Consider the following 14,343-nt stretch of genomic DNA (forward strand, 5'->3'; position numbering starts at 1 on the left):
TTTTTAATCAATTCCTAATTTACAAGAGATTATTGTGACGCTGTGCAAAGCGTTTCAAAAAGCGTCTTTACTTAGCGTTCATCATTTGGTGTTGAGACGAAATACATTGGCGTCTTAAAAAAAACGACTCTACAGGCATGTTTTGTTGTAGTGATTGCTAGTCTAGGTTGTGTCCGTATAACCTCAATGATTAGGGACCATTAGAACAACATCATAAAATATATAGTAAACAAATCACATATTTATTGATACATATCAGTGATGATGTTCAAGGACAATAACATTAACTCATGAATACATAGGAAATAACATCATCACATGATTGCCTTTAGGACATATCTCCAACAGTTACTTAATTATTCACATCTTCATCTTTTGTAGACTTTTTATGGCTTGGTTGCAGCTGTCTCATCGTGTTTTGATGATCCTCGGGATGAGAAAAATCCAGGACTGGCCTGCAGGAAGGATGGATGCAAATCTTGTGATGATCACAAAGGTTGCCGCTGTGTGCAATGATGCCAATGTGTCAGTATGTCTCCACCGGAATGCCGACTGGGGGAGCTTCAAAGGTAAGAATTGGTATAGTTGTGTTATTCTTAGTTTTCTAAATGTTATGGTATTTCAATTTCAAGACTATGGTGCTAACTTGATCCAGAACTTAAACATATTCCAATCGTGTTGTCATTCCAAATTTAGACTATTGTTGGTTTCTTGTAGGTCCTGGTTGATATATTAGGTAAGCAAAGGCTGAACCTAATCTAACTTACTATTTAACCTCTACCTCGACATGGACCAGGCAATGCATGGTAACCTTAATAATTTGGAGTGGAGTTCACATATTTCTTAGCTTGTGAGAATTCTATTTGCGCTTCTCTTCCCCTCCACCTGCAGGTTGGCTAATGCAGGATTACAAGAATGGTGTTTTGAGTTGTTCATATATATGCTACATTGCTAATTAAGGCCAGAATAGAGTTAGTCTTGATGCACATGTCAGTTTTCCAAACAACTCAACAACCAGAACAAGGTTATGTCTTTGTTGCGCAGGTCATATACAAATCCTACATGCTGGCATTTTGAGACTGAATACATTAGATTGATTTCCCTCTTCAAGAAAGGAGATGTTATATTGCATTCTATTTAAAGCACACTTCAGTGGAGCTGGAGCTGGAGCTGTACATGGTTGTTGATGAGGCATTTAATCTTACATGGGACACCTTGTGGCCCTCTTTTGAAATTGACACTATGTTTGCAGGTGATACTGATTATCTTTTGGCCACAGGTGTCATAATTAAAAATGTTACATAGATGTCATAAAAAACATTCGAGTGTATTTTATATTTCCAATTAAGGTTCAGTGTGGGGGATTGTGATGATGAGGATTGTTGTGGTTCCATCATTTTGACTTTGCCTTATATTAAGTAATATAAGATGATATGTTCTTGAGACAACAAAGTATATTATGTTCTAATTATGGAGTTTGGTTTTGATGGGGACAAAATTCAGCAGCTATGTAGTACTTGGTATAGGTTTTTTCTTCTTCTCAATCGTTTTGCATTTGTTGAGATTCACATGTACTTAAGCTAAGGGTGTTTTGATGATGTTCTGCTGTATAGACAACCGAGGTAAATAATTCTGCCTGCGTATGTATCATTTACCCCTATGAAAGGGCGAAGAAATGAAGGCTTGTTTCGGCCTCTACGTGTCCTTATCTCGGCCGTTCCCGTGTAGCGATCCCTGCCGTTGGTTCTTTTGTTTTCTGGGCCGACCTTTGTGCGTGGGGTATTCTCGAGAAGTCGAGGGAGTTCTCGAATGCCCGTGGGTCGGTGGGTGGCTCTTCGCGGTGTGTCACCACTCACCAAGAGTCTAGCGACGCCCTCCTCCCTCCTCCCAGCACCGTCGCCTCCGCCCCCCGCCGCCCTCCTCCCTCCTCCCAGCTCCGTCGTCTCCGCCAACGCCTCTGCACCGCCCCGCCCCCCGTCCTCCTCCCAGCGCCGCCGAGCCTTTGACATCCGCTCCACCCCGGCCCCGCCAGCGCCACCGTCTCCCCTTTGACCTCCGCTCCGCCCAGCTCCGCTGTCTCCCCTGGATCTCCCGAGCCGCCTCCGATTTAAGCCCTATGGCATGCATGTCCATGGTGACGTGCGAGAAGGGAGAAGGGGGACTGGAGGCGGACGGGGCACGGCGAATTTAGCATCGGAGCATGTAGCTGCTCCGATTTCCTAAAGAAAATTCGCAGGTTCTGTCCATTCAGTGGTTGATTCACCGCTGATCTGCTGGTTGCTCTTCTGTTTATCGAGGTGAGTTGCCTGTGGTCGCGTGGAAAGCCCTGGTGATACAGTGATTTGTTTTGATGCTGCTCCATTACCCTTCGCGGATCCGTTTGCCGTTCTTCTGTTCGTTCTGGTGGGCTGCATGTGCTTACGCTTGCTCTTGGCATGGAGGGAGGCACCCCTGTGAGTTTTGTTCCGTATAAAGTTTTATTTATGAGTTGTTATTCAGGTCTTGGTCCAAGGAGATGCTGTTGGTAGGGAGGGAGGCGCCTCAAGTGTCGAGGGATCGAGGCGTCAAGCAAGTACTACCTATTTTTCTTCATGATTCATGACCTTGGTTAATCTCTCTGTCAATAAGAACGATTAAAAAAATTATGTGCAAACTGATACGTTGTTACAGCGTGCTGCAAATACTGGAACACTTCCTCTTCCATCCATGGCATTAGTTACTCCAAGGAGTATCATATATTAGGTGCTTTTAGGTGTTGAACTGAACAGAGAAATGTCATATAAGGTGGGTACGTCAACATAATCTTAGTCCGAGAAACCAAGGAGGTTCACGTAGAAAACCTCATAGGTCTTAACTGCACAGCCTGTTAGATCATTATACTGAAAAACAATTTTATTTATATGCACAATGCAGGAAGCTGTCGAGCATGCACAAGCCACGGGCCATGTCAGTTTCCAAGAATGCAAATGACTGTACAAGATACACTACCTCTGCTGTTATAACTCTCACCCGTTCCATTTGGTTTCTTACAGTGTTGAGAAAATATTAATTTGTCATGCTGTAAATTCAATAATATCCGTTTGATATTGGTGTTTCATTTCATTTGTGACCGAATGTAGTCATACGTCCAGTGGAAAGCAGGAAGTTTCCTCTTGAAAGATAAAGTTTAAATGTTTGTAAAAAGTCCACTCTTATTCTGATACCATAAGAAACAAAGTGAAAGCACCCACACTGTTCAGGTATACCAATAATTGATCGATCCATATGCTAATTAAACATGGCTGTTGTTGTAGGCTATGTTTAGGAATGAGTCTAACCAATCAACACATGAAATGAGGATGGTTTATAAATATCTTCAACAAAGTACAACAAAGTGGGAAGTCAGCTGACCAAAGCTCGGTTATGAGGTAAAAATCGTGCTTTCTGTAGTTTTCAATTATAATTTGTCGTTTTCACTTGCTAAGCTCTTCACTTCATAACTATTTTCAGGCGAAATAAAGCTCTTCATGCCTGGACATGCCCAATCGTTTTTCTTAAATGAACTGGTTACTACTATGGAACCAGGTGGGTGGCTATTACATAAATTAATGTCGCTTTATTCTTAATTACGTACTGTGTTAATATAAGGAAGTGTGGTTTATTCTCAGATAAAAGTTTTTATTTTCCTCGGTGTAAGGAACTGATAGATTGTTTACCTTTTTGCCTTCAGTATGTCATCCAGATCTAAGAGGCTCTCAGACTAAGAATCTGCAAAGCAACAACATAACTAATTTTTACACACATTTAGTTTACAGATAGCTTCACCAATATTAATAATATTGTGCATATGTTTTAGTGCAGTTGGTTGTGTATTTTCAAGCTATCAAGGTGGCTACTAACATATTTTACATGCATCGTTTATTTTATACTCCCTCCGATCCTAAATTGTTGTCGAAATATTACATTTATCTAGACGCTTTTTAATTATAGATACATCCATATTTGGGCAAATTTGAGTCAAGAATTTAGGATCAGAGGGAGTAGATAATAATTCAATGCCACCAGTTGTCGCACCATGGTATTGCTTATACTCAACATCTTTAATTTCTCAATTTCGTTTATTGTACCCAAAGGGAGGAAACCAATCGCCTCTAATTTGTTCTTTTGCTAGATTAAACTTGTGCTCACTACCCAAGTGCTAATTAGTTATTTACATTTACTGAGTGCTACAGAATCTTGAGACGGAATTGCATGAGACTGTCTATATATATATAGGTATGCTTTTGTTCAAATGGCAATGGCTAAATCATCTCTAATGTTCAGTTACAGACCTTAAGTCCCTTGTGTGTGCTGCAGCCATTGCAATGTCAACCTCCCCACCATGTGATCGCCTCCTCTCTGATTTGGTATATGTGGTTTTCCTTTGGTTTAATTCTGACTCATTGTTGTTTGTAAGACTTTGCAATTGACTTCAAAGGCTGGGAGGAATCTATTCAAGCATTGCCCACTGGTGCTCAATACTTAGTAGGCAGCAACACAACACAAAATGTAACCCATGTAAAGAATCTTTACCCCTATGAAAGGGTGAAGAAACCACCCATAGGATCGATCGGCCACGTCGACGCAAATCTCCCTCGATGCCTTTTTTTTTTCAGCCTGGCCGCTGTCGCCCGATTTGATTTGGCACCTGTCCCTTGGGCTGTCCCATGGAGTTTTCTCGAGTGTGTGCGGCCTCAGTTTTGAGGGGTTCCGGTGAGTTCTCCCTGCCGGCCGCCGCTCCCAAAATCCCGTCGGTTTGACTCATTAGACGGGAGACAGCAGACCTCTGCGAGGGCGAGTGAGAGATGGCAGCGGCGACAGCGCAAGCTCTAAGCAGCAGGCACCAGATGACAGCGGTGGGGCTGGGCATCTGGCGAATGGAACCCCAGCCATCCGTGGCCTCAAGCATTTCGTCCTCCGCGCCGGGTACCGCCATTTCAACTGCGCCGGTATGCCTGCCTCCCCCTCTCCCCCATTCATCCTCTTCGGATCTATGCTCATGTGGATCAAATCGAGTTGAATCCCTGGGTGGGGGTCGATGGTTCTCTTGTGTGGCAGGAGGCGGAGCGTGTCGCAGTCGTCAAACTCGCCGAGGCACACCGCGCACTCGAGCTCGCCCTTCAGGCTGGCCCTGTGCGCCCTCACGTCGGCGTATGCCATGGTTGGGAGCGCCCGGAGCACGGCCGTGTCGAGACCGCGCGTCCTTCTCACCTCCCGCTGCCGGCGCCGATGGCGAAGAGGTTGCCGGCAGGTCCCTGCCGAGCAGCGGAGGTAGAAGGAGAAGAAGAATCCGAGGAAGAAGAAGGCGGTCACGAACACCACGATTATGACCGCCATCGATGGGTTGAAGTTTTGTGGGTTAGCTCGGCCCGCGGCTCGGCGAGTCCCGCTGTGCGGACGTGATGCCGGCGGCCTGAGAGACGAGAGCGGCGACGAGGAGGACAACGAGGAAGGAGGAGCTACTGCGGCCATTGCCAAGGCCCCGCGTCCAGCCCATGGATCGCGGATCTCTCCGATCTCACCTCCTTTCGGGTGGATCTAATGGATGGAGGCTGGGCACTGGTTCGTTCTTGTGCCACCCCCCGGTTGTTTGCTGTTGGCGGTGGTAGGGGTCAGTGGAGGTGGAGGCGCACGGGGTTTGTCGACGTTTGCTAGCCGTTTGATTCATGCTGCTGGGTTTTTCGTGGGCTGCTGGGTTTCTCGTGGGTTGGCGGTGGTTCTTCCTGTCTGCGTGCTGGGGGTTTCTTCCCTTGTGCAGGTTCGTTGAGATCTCGATTCTTTTTTGCTAGCTGAGACCGATGTGTTCTATTTACATGTATATGTTTCTTCCGACATGTTTTGAGGTTTTTCAATTTTATTTATTTTCAATGGATCCAGTTGGGAATAAAGATGTTACATGTAACCTAAATTGAGTGACCAATTTGATCAATTAATGCCTAATTGAGCAATAATCTGACCTCCACTCAGAATCATCCCCATAGGATGAGTAATTGAGACACATCTCTTCTTTCTCTACCGAACCATTTTGTGTGAGCTGCAGATCAAGGAGGAAGGAGACGCTGAACTATTATTAGTTGCAGAAATCATTATGTTCAAGCGGTTTGCCCAATTTCCCTTAGTTTTAAGTACTTTGAGTACAACTTTCTGCCTTTTGTGCACAGTAACTAGAATATTGGGTTGGCTATTGATATTATTGCAAACTTCCATAATTATCTGAAGTTTGGTTTGTATTGATACCCACTTCTTATGCAGTATAAAGAAAATGTCAATCCCAAAATTATTTTAGCGTACAAGTTGTTAGCCTTCAGGGGAAAAGGTATCTTTTGAGGATGTTAATACAGTGGAAGTAGTTTTCCTATAATCCACCTCTGATGGACTTGAGGTATAGAGCTGCAAAAGCTCACTTTTATTTAACAGTGCATTGACTTTTTTATAGTTATTGTAAACCTCTAATATATTTTTCTTAGTTTAATTTCCCTTGCCCAAATCATGGAGAAGTATTTCTCTTTTCAAGGTCTAACTAAAGGCGAATGAAGATGCTCATATTTTCAGCTTCATATGTGAATAGGGGGTTTTTCTGGACCTCCTATTAAGGTACTTGCACACCTTTGTATCTGTAGTTAGCTGCCAACTGAAGGGTGCCTATGTATGCAATCATGTACAGTAGGCTTCCATTGCTGATGTGTATATATTTTCTGAAGCATGGATCTTTTCTCATAGTGATACCATACCTTGGTCCTAGGTGCTTGATGTTTCTTTAGCTAAATCTTCAATGTTGTTCTCAGTAATGGAAAATCAAGAGGAAATTTTAGGTAATGATGGCTACTCCCTTTCCCATCCACCGTGTTGAGTTGGTGATATTATTCCCGTTTCTTCTTTTCCCTTTGTATTTTCTTCACTGTGGTTTTTATGTCTCTTTGTTGACAAATGTCTCTAATATTATGATGATTTTATTCTGTTTTTACATGTCCATCTGGGCAACTTGCCATTGGTGACTCCAAATAATATTACTCCTGCAGAGTTTGCTGTGTAGTTGGTGCAAAGACAATTCAGGCACCTTTCTTCTAAAATCATGCTTTTTATGTTTTCACCGTGGTCTTCATAGCAATTGATCTATAGGTTGCTTCATTCTTCCTTGTATCTCTAATTTATACAACATGGTGTCAGGTCAATCATTAATTCATTGAAGGTATATTTGTCACCATCATCGTCGCTCTATAGTATCACTATTAGATGTTTCCATATATTATATAATTTTATTTATGCTTTTGTATGTCTTATTTCCCCGACTGATTTGTGTGATGACATTGTTTGTTCCTTTCTGAATAACGCTGATTACTGAAATATTGTCCATGGTTGACCTCACTGTTGCAGTGATCCTTTATTTGGTTCATTATCAATGATAGTTATCTCATTCTGATCAGTTTTCAGTGTTGGTTTATGCTATATGTATTTTCTTTTTGGAGTTTTTTAGTCAGGGATGGACAACCTTTCTCTGGCAAGTATGTCCACGTGAACACAAATTGTGCTAACTGTTAGAGTGGTGTTCCTTTGTAGATGATATATGAGCTTGTGAAAGCAGGGTTACGTATTTCTTTCATATGCTTTTGATCAAATTTTGTAGTACTTGACTCACATTTTTGCATCTTTCAAAAAGGTATGTAGCACTACCCAACTGCTAATTAGCTATTTATATTTATCGGGTGCACAATCTACTCTCTTTTTTGCGAATGGGTGCACAATCTACTGCTCGAATGGTTTTCTAATTATAATTGTTTATGTAGAATCTCAAGCGGAATTGCATGGGCTGTTTGTATCAATAAACTATTGTTCGAATGGCAACGGCTACTCATTTCTTTAGTCGGTTGCAGAACAAAGTCCTTTGTGTGGGCTACAGGCAATGCAAATGTCCAGAACCACTCATAGGTGATGTTTGTGATTTTTCTCCTTTCAGATCTTTGCATTCGGCTTAATTCTGACTCATTTTTGCTGTTGTAGAACTTTGCACTTAATGTAGCAAGAGTTGAGAGAAATATAGTCAGCCATGGCATGCTAGCACTCAATACTCAGTAGGCAACAAGAATGTAACCGATTTGAGGAACAAATGCATATGACTTATGTTTTTTTATTTTCTAAAATATTTTGAGCCAATGATGTGCAGTTTGTATACAAGAATTAAGTCATGTACAAACAAGGTTATTCGCTTGCTAATGGTTTTAGTTCTGTTTAAGCTATCTTCGTCTTTGGGTCCTGGAAGGTCAGAATTCATCTTATTAAACTTGTTTTATAAAAACCATCATATTAAGTTATATTCCGCAAAAAATGTTGGTAAAACTCTACGGCACAGCAAAGCGCACTATCCCATCTAGTAGTATGTCAAGGTATCAAAGGAAAATAGTGACAAGGAGGTATGCGGCTTCCTTAAAAAACTAGCACGGTTTTACATCATTTTACTTAACTTTAGTCTTTTGTGCATCTCAAATTACATGGTCTTTTAAACTACCATTTGGGTTTATGTAGTACCAATTCCATTGCTTCAGTTGCTTTACATCTGTTCGTCTTTTGATTTTTTTTTTCCTATTTCTCGATAGGATAATCTCCGAAGAGTAGTCATGGCTTCTATATACATGTATGCACACTTTGAAATTCTGCATGCAAGTTATAAAGGTATTTTACACGTAATTTAAGACCGGCTCCAAACAATTTATAGCACAACTATTTGTTTGACTTAAATAACAATCCATTAACCAACTAACTAGATTTTGGATAATTAACAAGTAAATACTATAAAATTCAATGCACATGATATTAGGTGAAAGTGAGGAAGCAGAGACTGGCAGCGGGCCGAACAAGATCTGATCTCAGATGCACCGGATCTGGAGGGGCAGGGCGGCGGAGACGGGGACTGCCGGCAGCAGTGCATACAGCCGCAAACCCTAGATTCGGCTCTGAGGGGAGGCATGGCTCGATGCTGGCACGATGTGCCGGGAGAGGTGGCACGAGGAAGAAACGGGCCCAGGATGATGAGGCAAAAACGGTTCGACAAAAGGTGTTGACAAAGAGGAGGGCTGACGAGCCAGAGCAGGGGTGGGAATACAACGAATATTGGTGGTGTTGTGGTGCCAAAGCAATGCGGTCATGCTCACCCATCGTCGTAGTGCGGCTTCGTGATGCCTGTGATCAACTTTCAAAGTGGTCATTGCGACCATCGTGCGGTGCCCGTTAAAAGGACCGTGGCAACGCACGGGCATTATACTAGTCTTATATTATGTTACTTATGTGACCATGGCATTACAGCCATGTTGCCATGCAGTACTCCTCTGTCCAATTCACCAAACAATTTTTGCTGCCATTCCTAAACCCTACTGAAAACCTAAGAATCAAGCTGGGGGAGAATTTTGTAAAACATCAAGTTCGCTTGATCAAAGGGAGATGGAAGAGCCACCATTACAACAGGCTGGGGAGATTTCGTATATGCAGCTGCAATAAAGGAAGGAGGCATCTTTGCTTTCATCTTTACGATCCATCGCAACAAACTGCGTCTCACACCTAACCGGCTTTGATCATATGGATTGACGGTTAGTTCAGCTCAGCCATGTGTCCCATGTTCATGCATTTGAATGTTCTTTCGTGCGCAGTTACAGGTGCACGAAGAAACTGACCTATCTAGATGAACTTGCTTTGCCCGGCTGTCTTCTTTTGGAGCTTTCTGTAGCCCAATGCGGCTCGTCAAGACATTGGACGACACAAAAAACTTCTTTTGCCTGTACATATAATGGCTAACTCCCTCTGATCTAACCCTCTGTTGTCTGTATTCTACGACAAGACACAGTTGCTCCCGTGTGTGTGCACCCTGCATGGGCATTGCTGTGTCTCCTATGACATAATATGATATGGTATGGAACTTACCAACAGAATCCTTCAACGTCCTTCCTATAAATTTTATGTCGTTCCTGTAATACTATGCCTCTCAGTGTTATACACTCCTCTCATCACACTGTATCGCTCTGAAAATTTGTTAGCTTCACCGCTGTACACGCTTGACGCTACGCTTAAACTAACAACACCGTCAGCAAAGCATAAACAAACCCACTACTGTTCACACCAACCTCACGGTTCACCGAGATCCCAGGGGGGCGCGCGGAGGCGCGCCACAGAACCTAGTCTAGTGTCATGAAGTAAGAAACAATCTATTGCCTCAAGATCAATAGCTGAAGCTGAGTATAGAGCTGGCACGAGGGCAATGTGAAATGTTGTGGGTGAGAAATCTCCTGATGAGAATTGAAACTGCCCAGGAAAGGAAACATTTATAACGGCATATCCATATTTTATGGGTAGATGAGAGAAAGATTATGGATACCAAATTGGCTCCTACTTTTCCGGCATACGCAAAACTGGGTATCCATATGCATCAATTCACATGGGGCCCACCTGTCAGTGTGTGTGCCAACTGCTACCTAGTAGAGATGATGGGGGAGACGAGGAACTACAGATCCTGTGGTCGAAATCGATGGGGGAAGGCCAGCGGCTCGGACTTGCGTCGGCGGAGGCATGGCTGCATGGGGTGGACGGAGGAGAGCTCAAGCTTCCAAGACATGGCCGGGCGGGGAAGAGGATCAGCATCGCGGGTAGGGACGCGGCGCCAATTCGTCGGGCGACGCCTGGGCAGCAGCTCCTGCTGCTCCTTATTCGAGCACGGCGCCGGCTGACGAGGAGGCCGTGCCCGCGAGGCAGACGGCACCGGGTGGTGCACTGCGAGGGCGGGGCGGGCGACGTCAAATCCAGAACTTCCCAAATCGATCTTCCCCAAATTAGTCCCAAATCGTGGGGAGGGCGGAGCAGCAGCGAGGCGGAGGCGGCGTGCCGCGGCGAGCAGGCAGTGCCGGTGCAGGTCAGGAAGGCAAAGGGTCGGAGGCGGCGGGGATTTGGTCGGCGGCAGTGCAGGAAGCGAGGGCGTCACGGTGGGCTCCCGAATTCGAATCGGCGGGGAAGGGCGGTGCTCGTCTGCGAAGCTGCGACAGAGGCAGCGCTCGGGCAAGGAGGTGTGGGGCGGCCATGGGGGTCGTCGACCCGGCGCGAGAGCAAGCAACGGCGAGCCGCCGCAGCAGCTGGTGGCTCCTACGAATTAATCTTGTCTAGTCCGAATAGTGGTACGTTTGGGTTTTGGAGTGTTGCCGTCTGTGAGTTCGGATTTGGTTTATGGATTACTAATCCTTAGTAGTTCTAGTACTAGCTAGTTGGACGTGTATATATGCACATTCAATAGTACAAGGTTGTAATGTGAAGTTACAAGCTGTGAGTTTCAGAAATATAAAAAAGCAAGCCACGTGCATCTGACCAAATAAATTTTCGGTCGTGTGCGTCTTCAGGTGATTGATCTTTTGGCCAATCCTAACATTTGGTATCAGACCGAGGTTAAAGATTTGAAGACGCGCTTGCCCCGAGGAGTTGATGTGCTAGCGCCTCGGGGCGGGCAATCAACGGCAGAGCGGTGTCCACGGATAATTGCGTGTGGACTGTGGCTGTGCGCGGAGCGGTGTTTAGCGGATTGGATCAGGCAATTGGTGGCTGTGCAGTGGAGTGAGGTTCAACATATCAGATAGGATTATCGTCGCAGTGGACTGATCTCCTACTAACGGGAGATCATCCTGATCGTCCGAAAGTACTCGACATCGGGTCAAGCTGCGTATGTACGTTCAGGTCAACGTCTGTGAGTCGTGGTTGTGTCCAAGTGCTCGTCTGTGTGAGACTGTTCAAGAGGAAGTGCGTCACGGTCGAAGGGCTGTCCGGTGAGGTGTATCACTAAGGGCGAAGACGTGCGTGCACACAAGGTGGCGGGTGTCATCTGTGTGTCTCGGCGAGAAGACGGAAACTCAAGCGTATAGTGGGGCGGTAACCAGTGAAGGTGAGTCTCTTCAATGAGGACATGTCTCTACGTGGAGCTATGAGTTTAGCTAGCACGTATTGCGCTAGGTGTGGACGGTGTAGTCAATGCGGAAGCTAGCGTGACTGGGATTCTGGATCATACGTTGAGTATAGTCGACGAGTCGTGAAGCTGCGGAGAGTCAAGATCCGGGGAACACAAGGAGACGGCGAGTCAAGATTAGGGGGAGATTGTTAGGAATTAATTTTGTCTAGTCTGAATAGTACTAGGTTTGGGTTTTGGCAAGTGTTGCCGTGTGTGAGTTCAGGTAGGATTAGTTTATGGATTACTAATCGTTGTAGGTCTAGTCCTGGCTAGTTGGACGTGTATATGTGCACATCCAATGATACAAGGTTGTAACGTGAAGTTGTAAGCCGTGAGTTTTAGAAATAAACAAAAGCAAGGCACGACAGGTGCCTCTGGCCAAATAAATTTCCGGTCGTGTGCATCTTCATGTGATTGATCCTTTGGGCAATCCTAACAGTGACCATGAATCGGGTTGGGGAGACGACGGCAGGCGTGCGTCTGGGAGAGGCGGTGCGACTGAGGCAAACGGCAGCAGGTTGGTCCGCGGGGGTGGGGTGGGGCGGGGCGGCCGGCGACGCGGTCCGGCCGCTGGAATCGGCGCCGCGTAGGCGGGTCGGGGGCGGAAATTTCCGAGCAGGCGGAAGTTGGGTTCCCGCGCGGATATGGGTAGCTACCCATATTCTAGCTGGGAATACGCATATTTGGGTATTGAGGTGCAAAATATGGGTGGATACCCAATTATTTTGGGTATCTGACTTTTTTGGGTATGCTGTTGGAGCAGTTTTTTGGGACAAATACCCATATTGACGGTTTTTTGGGTATTCTTCCCAAATATGGGTATGCTGTTGGAGATGCTCACAACCCTCTCCAACATGATCGAACAAGTTTTCCATAAACATAGCACACAACCCTGTCCGACATGATCGAACCAAGCATGTGGAGATAGATAGATTCTTTATAAAGTCGAACCTCGTCTCAGGTATTGTGACTTCAGAATATGTGCTCCGGAAAAACTACGGATTCCTTAACTAAAGAGCTGAGAATTAAAGAGTTGGGATGATCAATATATATCATCCATCTCAATATATATCAATATACTCCCTCCGTTCCATAATATAATGCGCCGACGCATTTTGAGATCCAACTTTGAAAGAAGTTTCCGACGGTATAATTTTTATAATACATAATTCACATTTTGTTGGTCTAATTGGTGGTCAAAACAAAATCTTGAAATGCGTGCGTGTCTTGTATCATGAAACAGAGGGAGTATATCCGGTCAGCCTCTGGTGGCCCATTTGGCCCGTTATCTGTAACCAGCCTGATGTAGCTTCCTTCTAGGTCGATACCTCTGCAAAACAAGAGAGGGCTCCTCCCAGTCCCAGCCACCACAGCAAACCTCCGGCTCCAAGGTCTGTCCCTCCTCTGTGACCACAAGTGTTACTCTTCTCTTCCCACACTTTTCGTCATAATTTACCAATTGCCATGCAAAAATAGCGGTAAAATATGGATAAGCCAACTGATAAAATAAATAGAAGCTGATTAGGTATTTAATAAAACTAATTTAAAGTTGAAGATATCGGAAGATTTTTATATCAATCGGTTCAAACTTTAAGAAAAGTTTAACCCAAGACAAAGCTAAAACGTCTTTTATCTAGGAACAGAGAAGTACACAACCGGTACTACCCATTCACCGACCTTCGCTTTCAGCTTCGAGCGATACGTGAGCCCTAGCTCAAAGCATTTTCAATTGAAGGTTTCCAAAGCTTGGTTTAGTAGGTAGTTCCGATTCCATAACAAAATCCACATAATTCTAAGTTTTTTCCTAAAAATATCCCTGTGAAATTTTTATTTTTCCTTTAAATCTTGTATTTGTAAGATGGACGACTTTTTCATACCACCGGATGTTACTCCCGCGCGTGGTACATAGGTCGTATGTAGCATGTAAAACATATTCTATTTTTTAGGTAGAACATGCGGTTTTTTAACATACTTTTTGTATGTACAAATATGAAAGCATTTCTAAAATATAGTTAAAACTAAGCACCAACTTTCAAAATTTTCATGTAGTTCGTTTTGAAGTATCTTAGAAATAGCATATGAATTTATTAAAAATAATAAAGAAGAATATTCAACATTGTAGTAACTATAACCAGGACTCCGGGACTATTTTTATAATAGTTACATTTTTTTTCCTGTTTTTCCTCTATGTAGTCAAACATTTCGGGTGTCAATTCCTGTCGATATCAATCCTATGTCTAGACGATAATCATATGCTCTTGTATTGGTACCTACCTCTTATCAAGGTTTTGGTTACAAGTGGTATTTTTTAGCGCCGAGTTAAAAACATTTTTGAGTTTCAAGTTAAGCCATGGATG

At 44.2% G+C, this 14,343-nt stretch overlaps 1 long non-coding RNA gene across 6 annotated transcripts; it reads left to right on the forward strand.

Annotated features, from left to right (window-relative positions):
- The first annotated feature begins 1,843 nt into the window (after positions 1-1,843).
- On the forward strand, positions 1,844-9,493 carry LOC104583510. 6 transcript variants are annotated; one of them, XR_001406608.2, is made up of 6 exons: positions 1,844-2,297; positions 2,500-2,784; positions 2,914-3,407; positions 3,490-7,944; positions 8,610-8,685; positions 8,831-9,493. It is a non-coding gene; the product is annotated as an uncharacterized LOC104583510 (long non-coding RNA). The 6 variants fall into 6 exon arrangements; XR_002965212.1 differs by lacking the exons at positions 8,610-8,685; positions 8,831-9,493 and adding an exon at positions 8,017-8,252 and having other exon boundaries at positions 3,490-6,612; positions 6,761-7,944; XR_002965210.1 differs by lacking the exons at positions 8,610-8,685; positions 8,831-9,493 and adding an exon at positions 8,017-8,252 and having other exon boundaries at positions 1,846-2,297; positions 3,490-4,967; positions 5,077-7,944.
- The last annotated feature ends 4,850 nt before the right edge of the window (positions 9,494-14,343 follow it).

The sequence above is a fragment of the Brachypodium distachyon genome, chromosome 3, assembly GCF_000005505.3.
Source record: "Brachypodium distachyon strain Bd21 chromosome 3, Brachypodium_distachyon_v3.0, whole genome shotgun sequence".
NCBI classification, from domain to species: domain Eukaryota; kingdom Viridiplantae; phylum Streptophyta; class Magnoliopsida; order Poales; family Poaceae; genus Brachypodium; species Brachypodium distachyon.